This window comes from Mirounga angustirostris, unplaced genomic scaffold (genome assembly GCF_029215605.1).
Source record: "Mirounga angustirostris isolate CCGP_5_RB_7025 unplaced genomic scaffold, mMirAng1.0.hap1 SCAF_8, whole genome shotgun sequence".
NCBI classification, from domain to species: domain Eukaryota; kingdom Metazoa; phylum Chordata; class Mammalia; order Carnivora; family Phocidae; genus Mirounga; species Mirounga angustirostris.
In genome coordinates this window covers 91503251-91516964 of record NW_026991716.1, presented here as the reverse complement: position 1 = coordinate 91516964, position 13714 = coordinate 91503251, and the positions used below count along the sequence as shown (strand labels likewise).

The 13714-nt window shown below is 36.5% G+C and overlaps 1 pseudogene across 1 annotated transcript; it reads right to left on the bottom strand.

The window, feature by feature from the left end:
- Positions 1-987: 987 nt before the first annotated feature.
- On the bottom strand, positions 988-2704 carry LOC123836300 (elongation factor 1-alpha 1-like; annotated as a pseudogene). The gene has a single exon (XR_008505363.2). The product of XR_008505363.2 is annotated as an elongation factor 1-alpha 1-like (transcript).
- Between the last annotated feature and the right edge of the window lie 11010 nt (positions 2705-13714).

Here is a 13714-nt window from a genome sequence, read left to right as displayed (position 1 = left end):
GAGACTCAGTGGAAAAAATTCTTCTAGCTTTTAGTCTTGCTAGGATTCCTGTCCTTTGATGCCAGCCATTATTTCATGACCCATGAAATAAACCCAATTGAGACAAATCTTCTGTTAAAGAGGTAAAATGATTGATTTTCATATATGTTGAACCAACTTCACATTCCTTGGATAAATCCCATTTGGTCATTGTGCATAACAATTTTTATCTGTTGCTAAACTCTGCTGCTAGTATTTTGTTGAGGATTTGTGCATCTATATTCAAAAGGGGTTTGGTCTATAGTTTTTTTGTGATGTCTATGTCTATTTTTTTGGTATCAGGTAATACTAGCCTTGTAGAATAATTTGTGAAGTGTTCCCTCCTGTTCTATTTTTGGGAAGAGTTTGTGACAAACTGGTGATAATTCTTCTTTAAACATTTGAAAGAATTCACCATTGAAGACATCTGGTCTTGGGCTTTTATATATGGGAAGTTTTTTTTTAATTACTAGTTCAATTAATGTAATATACCATATTAATAGAGTAAAAGACAAAAACCACATGATCATCTCAATACAGAAAAAGTATTTTATAATATCCAACACCCTTTCATGATGAAAACACTCAAAAAACTATGAATAGAAGGGAACTTCCTCAACCTTTAAACAACCCGCAGCTAACATCATATGTAATGGTGAAAGACTAAAAGCTTTCCTCCTAAGATCAGAAACAAGAACAGGATATCTGCTTTTGCTACTGCTATTTAATATTCTTTTTTTTAAAAGATATTATTTATTTATTTATTTGACAGAGAGATAGAGAGCACAAGTAGGCAGAGTGGCAGGCAGAGGGAAAGGGAGAAGCAGGCTCTCCGCCGAGCAGGGAGTCTGATGCGGGGCTCAATCCCAGGACCCCGGGATCATGACCTGAGCTGAAGGCAGCCGCTTAACCGACTGAGCCACCCAGGCACCCCTGCTATTTAATATTCTTTTTTTTTTTCCATTAAACTTTTGTTTTAATGGGTCTCAAAATTCTGTGACAGATTTTTGGTCAAGTTGTTTCCATTAAAAAGTACTGATTTTAAAAACTAATAACTTAAAACTGCCACACACACACACAAAACAAATGGTCCACAAAACATTCTCCTTTCCTTCTGAAGGTTTTATGATGCATTGTTATCATTAACCAGTCTTTTACTATTAAACTTAAATGGCCAATTGACACAAACAGTTCTGAGACCGTTCTTCCACCACTGACTAAGACTGGGGTGGCAGGTATTGGGGATAATATTCCTTTAGCCTTCTGAGCTTTCTGGGCAGACTTGGTGACCTTGCCAGCTCCACCTGCTTTCTTGTCCACTGCTTTGATGACACCCACAGCAACCGTCTGTCTCATGTCACGAACAGCAAAACGGCCCAGAAGAGGATAGTCAGAGAAGCTCTCAACACACATAGGCTTGCCAGGAACCATATCAACAATGGCAGCATCACCAGATTTCAAGAACTTGGGACCATCTTCCAGCTTTTTTCCAGAACGACGATCTATCTTCTCCTTCAGCTCAGCAAACTTGCAAGCAATGTGAGGTGTGTGCATATCCAGCACTGATTTGGCCTGGATAGTTCAGGATAATTACCTGAGCCGTGAAGCCAGCTGCTTCCATTGGTGGGTCATTTTTGCTGTCACCAGCCACATTGCCACGACGAACATCTTTGACAGATACGTTCTTCACATTGAAGCCCACATTGTCCCCAGGAAGAGCCTCACTCAAAGCTTCATGCTGCATTTCAACAGACTTTACTTCAGTTGTAACATTGACCGGAGCAAAGGTGACCACCATGCCAGGTTTAAGAACACCAGTCTCGACTCGGCCCATAGGGACAGTACCAATACCACCAATTTTGTAGACGTCCTGGAGAGGCAGACGCAAGGGTTTGTCAGTTGGACGAGTTGGTGGCAGAACGCAATCCAGAGCTTCAAGCAGTGTGGTTCCACTGGCATTCCCATCTTTACGGGTGACTTTCCATCCCTTGAACCAAGGCATGTTAGCACTTGGCTCCAGCATGTTGTCACCGTTCCAACCAGAAATTGGCACAAATGCTACTGTGTCGGGGTTGTAGCCGATTTTCTTAATGTAGGTGCTGACTTCCTTAACGATTTCCTCGTATCTCTTCTGGCTATAGGGTGGCTCAGTGGACTCCATCTTGTTAACACCAACAATTAGTTGTTTTACACCCAGGGTGTAAGCCAGAAGGGCATGCTCACGGGTCTGCCCATTCTTGGAGATACCGGCTTCAAATTCACCGACACCAGCAGCAACGATCAGGACAGCACAGTCAGCCTGAGATGTGCCTGTAATCATGTTTTTGATAAAGTCTCTGTGTCCTGGGGCATCAATGATGGTCACATAATACTTGTTGGTCTCGAATTTCCACAGAGAGATATCAATGGTGATACCACGTTCACGTTCAGCTTTCAGTTTATCCAAGACCCAGGCATACTTGAAGGAGCCCTTTCCCATCTCAGCAGCCTCCTTCTCAAATTTTTTGATAGTTCTTTTGTCGGTCCCACCACATTTGTAGACCAGATGACCAGTAGTGGTAGACTTGCCTGAATCTATGTGTCCAATGACGACGATGTTGATGTGAGTCTTTTCCTTTCCCATTTTGGTTTAGGTTGAGTGGTGGTTTTCACGACACCTGTGTTCTGGAGGCAAACCCGTTGCGAAAAAGCCTGCTATTTAATATTCTAATGGAGGTTCTAGCCAGAGTTATTTGGCAAAAAAATTTTTTAAAAATTAAAAAAATAAAGGGAATTCAGATTTGAAAGGAAGAAGAAAATCTATTTCTATTTGCAGAACGACATGATCCTAAGGATTCAAAGAAATCTACAAAAAAATCTATTAACTATTAGAGCTGATAAACAAGTTCAGCAGGGTTGCAGGATACAAACTTAGTATAAAACAATCAATGCATTTCTATACCCTAGCAATGAACAATCTGAAAATCAAATCAAGAAATAATTCCATTCATAGTAACATCAAAAAGAATAAAATACTTCGGAATAAATTTAACCACAGAAGTGATTCTGACAATTTTTACCAGTTTTCTCAGTGCTTTTGTGGAAGAGAAAATTTTTGGAGGTCCAATAACATTTTGCTGTGTTTATTTGGTCCCTTTCCTTCTGTAACACAGGTGGGCTAGCTCTGTGTGTTGGAATTTTGTCCCTTCTTTTCTCTTTTTCAATGCTTTATGGATCAGATCATTCTTTTTCTTATACATTCCTTTACAATCTAGATTACTTCTTGTGGTATCTCCCATAGTGAGAGATACAAAATCAGTGAGTTTGGGGTCTGTCAAAGGCATCCTATTCAAACACATTTTGTCTACCTTACCTTCTGGAATAGATGATCCCACTCATCAGACCACTATCTAACCCAAGCCTGGACACAATCTGTTATTATTCTTGAGTCCCATTATTATGTCCCATCCTTGCTATACCTGTCCTTGGAGTCCTAATTCCACGGATTTCTTCAGCATGTTTCCCCAGGGTGCAGGCAAAACCTATGTTCTTATCTATAGTAACTGCATTACCCTGAAAGTTATCCAATAATTTCTTGAATATTTTATTTTGATATTCTTCAATGTTTCCTGTCAGATATTCCCAATTTATATGCAGCCTCTTGGTATAGATGTCATAATATTTAAAGGATCATCACTCATGTGTGCTTATAATGGACAATTTCTCTGAAGTTTTAAGAGAACGTTTCCTAGTAGTTTCCTGAATGCTGGCTCCTATGAAGGCAGTTTTCCAGTCTGTCCTCCAAAATATTGCCTTCTTTCCTCTGTTAGACTATTGGCCCCTGCAGTCTTTCTGATATCATTTTGTCCAGCTGGTCTTCTAAGACTTCACTTTTTCCCCTTCTTCCAGGTATTTTAGCCAGTCTTCTTTTAATTTTTTTCATTCTTCTCCTGTTTTTTTTTTTTTTTTTTTTAAGATTTTCTTTATTTATTTGTCAGACAGAGAGATGGCGAGGGGAGAACTCAAGCAAGGGGCATGGCAGGCAGAAGGAGAAGCAGGCTCCCCGCCAAGCAAGGAGTCCAAAGTGGGACTTGAACCCATGACCCTGAAATCAGGAACTGAGCTGAAGGCAGACGCTTAGCCCACTGAGCCACCTAGGTGCTCCCTTTTCTCCTGTTTCTATTCTGAATAAAACTGAAGCATAGTTTTGAATCATACCAGTTCTTTCTTAATTTCCTGGACACACCTGATTACCAGCACTTCACATACTCATAGGACATAGCTGCTTTGCAGTATTGAGTTCCAACCTACACCCTCAGTTGAGCCTGCTTGCTAAGGGTGTCTGGTTCTGTCAAGCTGTGCTTCCTATGGGTTGGCTGGCACCAAAGGAGAGAACAGTCAGCCTGCTGCAGGCTCAGCAACTTCTCTCACACTCACTGGTCAAGTAAGCCACTTCTCCTTGGAAAGCAGTGAATTGAGGGGATGGAGAGAAGCCAGGACTGTTAGTTCCTCCATATGGGAATATTTATCAAGGGAAAATTAGGTTTCCCACCTCCAACAGAAGCTACATAAAATTCATGATCACTACCCTCACCTAGACCTTCAGAACTACCTACCTTGTTTCTCAGGTAGGTCAGAATGTTCTCCATTTTTCTTTTTTTTTTTTTGCAATTACTGCAGCTTTTTATTAAGTCCTGATACCTATCTGATCAAGTAGAGTAAGTTCTCTCGCTTTATTCTTCTTCAAGATTGTCTTGGCTCTTTTTCATCCTTTACATTTCTATACAAGGAAATATATAGAAATGATTCCATTGGGAGAAATACAAACACACGCCTCTGCTAGACTTTTATCAGGATTGCATTGACTCTGCAGATCTGTTTAGGTGGAATCAACATCTTTACAATATTGCCTTCCTACACATGAACATCGTATATTGCTTCATTTATTTAGGCCTTGTAAAACTTCTCTCAGTATAGCCTTGCAGTTTTTCACCTAAATGTCTTACACATCTTTTGGTAGATTTATTTCTAGTATTTTATTTCTATTACAACTGCTTATTTAGAAATACAGTTGATGTTGTTTACATTTTATCCAATGATTTTACTAAATTCATTTCTTAACTATCTGTGGATTCTTTTGGATTTTTGTATATGAGTACGTAAGTACATCAATCCTTATTCTTTTACTTCATTTTGTTTTATTTCCTCATTGATCTAAGATCTCAAATACAATGTTGTAGCAGTGATGATAGCTGGCATCCTTGTTTTTTGGGGGAAAACTTTCAACATTTTGTTGTCAAGTATGGTGTTTGCTACAGAATTTTAATATGTAACTTTTATCAGATAAAGGACATTATTTTTTTTATTCCTAATGTGCTGAGTCTTATTTTATTTTATTTAAAAATGAATGGGTGTTGAATTTTTTGAAATGCCTCTTTTTCATCTATTTAAATTTCACTTCAATGTCTCTTTATACATTGCTGTATTCAATTCGGTAATATTTTGTTTAAGATGTTTTGCTTTTATGTTTGTGAGAGATCTCACTGTGATTTTCTTTTCTTGAAATGTTATTGTCTCATTTTTGTATTAAGATTATGCTAGTCTTATAAAATTGGTTAGGAAGTGTTCCCTCCCTTTCTATTCTCTGGAAGATTTTATGAAAGAATCGTTATCTCCTTAAATGCTTGGAAGAATATATGAGGGCACAAAGATGTTAATTACAGATTTAATTTGTTTAATGCAAAAAGTACTATTTGGTTTTTTATTTTCTCTTGTGTTAGTTTTAGTAAATTCTTTCTTTCTTAGAAGTTATTTTGTTTAGAATTTCACATTAATTGGCATATAATTCTTTGTAGTGTTCACTTTCTATCTTTTAAATGTTTTTAAGACATATAGTGATATCTCCTTTTTCAAACAAGATCCTGGTAATTTGTATCTTCTCTCTTTTTCTTGATTAGTCTGGCCATAGTCTTGCAATTTTAATATATTTTTTTTTTTTGCAAAGAACGAATATTTGCTTTCTTTTAATCCTCTCTATTGTATGTTTCTACTTTTGTCTTTGTTCTGTTTTCTTTGAGTTTAGCTTGCTATTTTGTTTCTTGCATTTCTTGAGGTAGATACTTAAAACATTGATTTGTAGTCTTTCTTCTTTTCTCATATATTTATTTACATTTATTTCTAAGTATGACTTTTAGCTGCATTCTACAACTTATGGTAAGTCACATTTTCATTATCATTAGTTCAAAATATATATTTTTTAAAGATTTATTTATTTGACAGAGAGAGAGACAGCGAGAGAGGGAACATAAGCGGGGGGGGGGGGGGTGGGGGGTGGGAGAGGGAGAAGCAGGCCTCCCGCCAAGCAGGGAGCCCGATGTGGGGCTTGATCCCGGGACCCTGGGATCATGACCCGAGCTGAAGGCAGATGCTTAACGAGTGAGCCACCCAGGTGCCCCCAAAATATTTTAAAATTTCCGTCATGATTTTTCTTTCACTATTGGATATTTTAGATGCATATTAATATTTTTAAATATTGGCAAAATTTTGAATACCCTTCTTGTTATTGCTTTCTAGTTTATCCCAGTGTAACAGGAGAACATTGTTATTTCAGTCCTTTAAGATTTGTTGAGACTTGCTTTATGACCTAGCATATTGTCAACTTGGGGAAATAGTTCATATGTATTTGGAAAGTATGTGCATTCTGCATTATTGGTGCAGTATTTTATATTGTCACTTAGGAAAGATTTTTAAGTCATGCTATTCAAATCTATATTTTACTGCCTTTCTTTTTGCCCTCTTGTTCTATTATTTATTGAGCATGCTGTGTTAAAGTCTTCTCTATAATTGTTATTTGTCTATTGTTCCTTTTAGTTCTGTCGTTTTTTCCTTTTTACATTTTGTGGCTATATTATTAGGTACATAAAAATTTGAAATTATATTATCTTCCTGGTGGATTGACTCTTTCATCATGTTCTTTGTTTATCTTTAGCAATGCTTTTTTATCTTAAAGTTTACTTTGTCTGATATTATTATAGTCATACCAGTTTCTTTTGGTTAATATTTTTATAGTTTTTTTTCATCCTTTTATTTTTAAAATTTCTTTTTCCTTATGTTTAAGATATAACTTTTATAGGGATGCCTAGGTGGCTTAGTTGGTTAAGTGTCTGCCTTTGGCTTGGGTCCTGATCCCAGGGTCCTGGGTTCAAGTCCTGCATCAGGCTCCTTGCTCAGTGGGGAGCCTGCTTCTCCCTCTGCCTGCTGCTCTGCCTGCTTGTGCTCATGCTCTCTCTCTGACAGATAAATGAAATCTTTAAAAAAAAAGATATAACTCTTATAAACAATATATAATTAATTTTAAAAAATAATTTTAATTAAAAAAAATCTAACCAACTTTGCCCTTCCATAGAAGCATATCATTTATTTTTATTTAAGGTGATTACAAATATACTTAGGTTTTAATCTTTCATTTATTTATATTTTATTTGTTCCACCTATTTCTTCTTTTTTCACTTCCTTTGTACTTTTTAATAAAAGTTTATTTATTCAAGTAATCTACACCCAATGTGGGGCTCCAACGTACGACCCTGAGATCAAGAGTCACATGCTCTTCTGACTGAGCCAGCCAGGCACCCCTGTACTATTTATTTTTATTTTTCTATTTTCTCCCCATACTAGCTTGTCAGTTATAAATTCTTGTACTATTCTTTCAATGATTAAAGTTCAAAATGCTTCTTCAAATTATTCAAACTGATGTAAATAACTAGCTTTCTCACTTCCAAGACATGGCAAGGATCTTACTACATTTGAACTTAATGTACCTCTAATCTTTAGCTATTATTTCACATATTTTAATTTTTTCTATATTTAGATCCCGAGACATTATTATTATATAGAGTCAATATTAATTAATTAATTAAGTAATTAAATTTTTTTATTTATTTAAATAATCTCTATACTCCATGTGGGACTTGAATTTACAACCCTGAGATCAAGAGTTGATTGCTCTTGCGACCCAGCCAACCAGGTGCCCCAATTTTTATCTGCATATTTACCCTTTCTGATGTTCTTTATTTTTTCTTTCATTTCATGTTCTTGACCGGGGTCACATTTCTTCTACTCAAAGAACTTTCTTTAGTATTCTATTATTGCTGATCTTTGGGTTTTGCATTCTTTCTAATTTTGCCTGAAAGTTTATTTCATCTTTTTTTCTCTTATCTTTATTTATTTTTTAAAGATTTTATTTATTTATCTGAGAGAGAGAGAATGAGAGAGAGAGAACACATGAGAGGGGATAGGGTCAGAGGACGAAGCAGACTCCCTGCCGAGCAGGGAGCCCGATGCGGGACTCGATCCAGGGACTCCAGGATCATGACCTGAGCCGAAGGCAGTCGCTTAACCAACTGAGCCACCCAGGCGCCCCTTATCTTTATTTTTTAAGGGTATTTTCATTGGGTATAGAATTCTAGGTTAGCAATTATCTTTCTGTTTTTTAAAAGTACCATTTCATTGTCTTTGGACTTTCATCATTTCTATTGAGAAGTCAATCATCAGTGCCATGATAGTTCCTTTGAAGATAATGTGTCTTACTGTCTGCCTGCTTTTACGATATTCTACCTGGTCTTCAGGAATTTTACTATGTACCTAGATGTGGTCTTTCTTCATATTTATTCTGCTTGGAGCTCCTGGTGCTTCTTGAATCTGTAGGTTAATGTATTTTATTAATTGTGGATAATTCTTGGCTATTACGTCTTTGAATTTTACTTCTGCCCCATTCTCTCTTTCTTAGCCTTCTGAGAATCCATTTACATGTATGTTAGATCTTTTAACCATGCCCCATATATCTTTTACACTCCTTTCTGTATTTGCCTTTTTCTCTCTCTTAAACCTCCTTGCCCAATATATCTTTTACACTTTCTGTATTTCCCTTTCTCTCTCTCTCTTAAACCTGTCTATTGACTTCCTATTCTTATTTGCTATTTTTTTAGTTCTAGAATTTCCATTTAATTCTTTCTTATGGATTTTCTTTTGAAAGTATGCATTTATTTTCTTGAATACTACATTTCTGTTAGAGTACATGGATCTCCTGTAGGTATGATTCTACTGTCTGTTTCTTTTCGCCTTAATTTGGACTCATTTAAATTTTATTTCCTGGATATTCTGATAATTTCTACTCTGAATGCTGTACAGAGTGTATGAAAAATTGTAGTGATACTTTGAGGCTCTGGATGATGTTATTTTCTTCCTCTGTTGTTATTTTTATCTCTGGCAGGTAGATAAGCTAGTTAGCTTAATCCAATCAGGGATATAAGGCTGGGTTTCAATATTTATGAGAGCTTGTTTATTTCTGGTTAGCCCTTTTTTTACGGTGAGGTCCTTCAGGAATTTTAACTGAAATTGTGGGATGTTTATGAGGGCTCTCTCTGGAGCATCCTAGCTTCCATATTTTTGTCCCTACATCAGTGAGACTGCAGCATACTCTGCTAGGCTGCTCTGCTTCAGAGTTGCTGTTTATAACTTGACAAATGCCTTGAGGAGAAACGCTGCTGTGAATGTCAGGCCCATTTCATTATATGTCCTTTCTCTCTGGTATCTCTCCTTTTCAAGTTCTGGTTGTCTCAGGAGCTTTTTTTGGCTTCAAACATGTTTTAAAAATATTATACTCATGATTGCTAGTTATTCTTGTCAGGATGGCTCATCTGATACAAGTGAATTCACCATTTTGAGTAGCAGAAGTTCTTTTTACCTTTGAAGATGATGATTACACAAATGAAAAATGAGGCGAGCTAATGGTTCTTACATTTGCAGAATATAGAAGCATGCATTTTTCCATTATGCCTTCTTTCTTTTTTCTATTTTTTTTTTAAAGATTTTATTTATTGGGGCGCCTGGGTGGCTCAGTTGTTAAGCACCTGCCTTCGGGGCAGAGAGAGAGGTAGAAGCAGACTTCCTTTTGAGCAGGGAGCCCAATAAGGGATCTATCCCAGGACCCCAGGATCATGACCTGAATCGAGGGCAGACACTTAGACTAACCTACTGAGCCACCCAGGCACCCCATTATATCTTATTTCTAAATGAGACAAAATGTATTACCGATATAAAGAATACTCCAAGAGGTCATTTATCTGTTATACAAAACTATGTCTAAGGTATAAGATTGCTCTATAGTTTTTATAATTGGAGTAAGCTTTCAATTTTAGAATAGTATTAGATTTACAGGAAAGTTATAAAAGTACAGAGAATTCCCATATACCTTGGACACCATATTCTATATCATAATTTCTTACATTAGCATGGTACATAGTTATAAAAGTACAGAGAATTCCCATATACCTTGGACACCATATTCTATATCATAATTTCTTACATTAGCATGGTACAATGAAATCATCATTGATAGATTACTATTAACTAAAGTGCAGTTTATTCAGATTTAACTAGATTTTTTTCCCCTAATGTCCCTTTTACTGTTCCAGGATCCCATTTATGATATCACAGTACATTTAATCATCATGTCTCCTTAGCCTCCTCTGATCTGAGACATTTTCCCAAATTTTCCTTCTTTTTGATGAGCTTGATAGTTTTGAAGAGTTGTTTTGTTATTTTGTAGAATGTCCCTCAGTTTGGGTTTGTCTTATATATTCTCATGCTTATACAGGTGTTGTGGGTTTTGGGGAGGAAGACCACAGAGATAAAGTGCCATTCTCATTACATCATATTAAGAGTACATGCTATCAACATGATGGTAAAACTTGATAACAGAGTGAGGTGGTGTTTTCCAGGTCTCTCCAGTGTAAAATTACTTAGCCTCCTTTTCTTACTTCGCTCTTTGGAAGCAAGTCTATAGGTGCAATCTACACTCAAGTGGTGAAGAGTTAAGCTCTACATCATTGAGAGGTCTGTAATTTTTAGTGCTTTACTGCCTGCCTGGTTGATCCCATGTTCAATTACCCTTTCTCTCTGATTCTTCCTTGAGTCTAATACCACTTCAGCATATTGCAGTTAAATTTACTTCCCCAAATTTATCTGCTTTGAAGTAAAGATGAAGACAGACTCTGGATAATGTTATAGGCATGCTAATACTGAAGACAAAAGATGATAGGATTAAACATGGGAAATAGTAGTTGAACATTCCTTTGAATATAAAAAATCTATCTTAAATTCCACTTCATAAATATAAATTTTTCAACTGCCATTATAATTACACAATAAGAATAAATGGACGATTAGGGTTCTAGTTCCAACTCTAATTAGCCATGTGATCTTGGGAAAAATTAGCTCAACATTTTGGTGCTCAGCTTCCTTATATCTGCAGAGGAGATATCTGGCTGGACTATAATGCCTGTCAGTTCTTTTCCTTTAATTGAAGTATAATTAACATACAGTGTTAAATTAGTCTCAGGGGTACCATATAATGATTCAACAATTTTTTAAAAAGATTTTATTCTTAAGTAATCTCTACACCCAACTTAGGGCTCAAACTTACAACCCCAAGATCAAGAGTCGCATGTTCTACTGATTGAGCCAGTCAGGCTCCCCTGATTCCATAATTCCATATGAAGTCTCTACGTTCTTAAAAGGCTTAATTGATTAAAAAAAATCAAAGGACCTTTAAGCAGATATTCTATCATCCTACTGGTAGAGTTTTCCATGCCGTCTCTGTGGGCCCATCCCTGTTACAAATGCAATTGAAGAGGTGGAGTCTTTATTTTCAGAAAGCAGATTGCTCTTGTTTGGTCCAATCTCAGATAACAAGCTAGCAGCTCCCAACTGAGGGGAAATGATACAAGGGCGAAAAAAGCCCCAAATATTCCCTTTACATTTTTAGGAAGAAAATACCAAAGGGAGAAACATCGGAATATATATGGTTCAGGATAAACAATAGCTGTAATGTGGATCTCACCCTTACTGTCATTTTTCTCCCTAATGCTACCCATAATTTAATAATTTGTGTTGGAAATGAGAACATACCTCCTGGTTCTTGTGGTATAAGAATGACATCATCCATTTTTGTGGTTTGGCAAAAAATAAATGAAATTTCTCACCTCAAATTTCAGAAAGCAAAAAGAATTGTTCTCAAAAAGAACTTGTCATTTCCTTGGAGTGATTATGAAACCTGTCTGTGGTTATGGAGAATTTTTCTTCTCCAGGGAAAATTCATGAAAACTTGAAATTTTCCAGACTTGAGAAATAATAGTAGATAAATAAAAATGTTGAGCATCTTGGTCTGTTGGTTCAACTTTGGGATGTGATTCAAATTGTGTGCCTATGACTATGTGATTCAAATTGTGTGGCGGGGGAGAGAGAAAAAACAAGCTGAGAATAGCACTCTGAATCAGAGATGGATTGTGTCAATGCACCGCACATGGCTGTTGCTGGGTATGTGTGTGGGGAGGTGGAGATGTGGGGTAGAGGATTTAACCCTATTCATTGGAGGTGCATATATGTCAGCACATTTCAGGTGCTTAGAAACTGAGCACTTTATTTTAGTGATTATAGTAGTCTGTGATGAAAACCTGAAGAAAAGCTACTTAGGAAGAAGTCTACACTGAGTGCCTAGGGAGGGTGATGAAATTCTTTCGCCCATCCTGGGGTTTAAGAAGCCTCACATTTCAGCTCTAGGGCAGCTATGAGTATAGGGAGAGCAAGTTGAAGGACCCATTAGTGTGAATGATGGCTTCCTTTTACATACCAGTCAATTTTCAGGCAAGGTCTTTCATGCTGTCAGGAGATTAAAAAAAAAAAAAAAAAAAAGCCTTTTTGAAAATGTCCTGGAGGTGACTTCATGGCAGCAGCAGATCCCAGATTAGTCCAAGCAGCTGTTTGTTTATATTGTTCAGTTATTTTGAAAACTGTTAACCTATTGTTTCCAAGATGACAAATAAGTGGATTCTAAGATCACTTAGAATCAAATGTTAATCTTCCTAGTGTCAACACTAGGGTAATTTGGGAAAGAAAAAGAATCCTTCCCTTCCCTAACCCCTACCCCTTTATTTTGTTACTCTACAGATTGTATTTTTTAAAAAAGCATGGCCCCTTTTCAGGGAGTGTTTTCTCTTATGATGCCTGGTTCACACGGGCCTGGAGAAATCCTTCATGCTTCCTCTTCCTACCCAGGATCTTTGCTTTTTTTTTTAAGATATAAATATAATAATTTTATTGATAGCACATACGCAAATCAAACTTAAATGGGTTTAAAATAATTTTAATCTTTAAAAAATGATTTTTTCATTTAAGTTAAAATGTTTGTTTTTTAGTCTCCTAATTTATTTTGTCTTTAACATTGGTTGTCTCTGCCTATCTGAGGGTAGAACTAGAAAGGAATCAGTGCTGGAAAGATTTTTTTTAAATTAAAAATAATAAAAAATTTATTACTGAGGTATAATTGACATATAAGGTAATATTAGTTTTAGATGCACAACATATTGATTCAGCCATTCTATACATTACTGAATGTTCACCACAATAAGTGTAGTCACCACACAACATTATTACAGTATTAGTGACTATATTCCTTGTGATGTACCTTTAAAAATTAAAAACATTTAAAACTCAGTTATTTGGTATCTAGATCATTCATTGATCAGGGCCTTGGAAATTGAGACTCTGCTTTGAGCAAAGGTAGCTCAAGCAGTGCTAGAATCACCCTCTCCTCAAATACCCACAGATCTAGTAGTGAGCTTGGGGCACCAGAGTAGAATCCCCTCCATTAGGGTGAGTT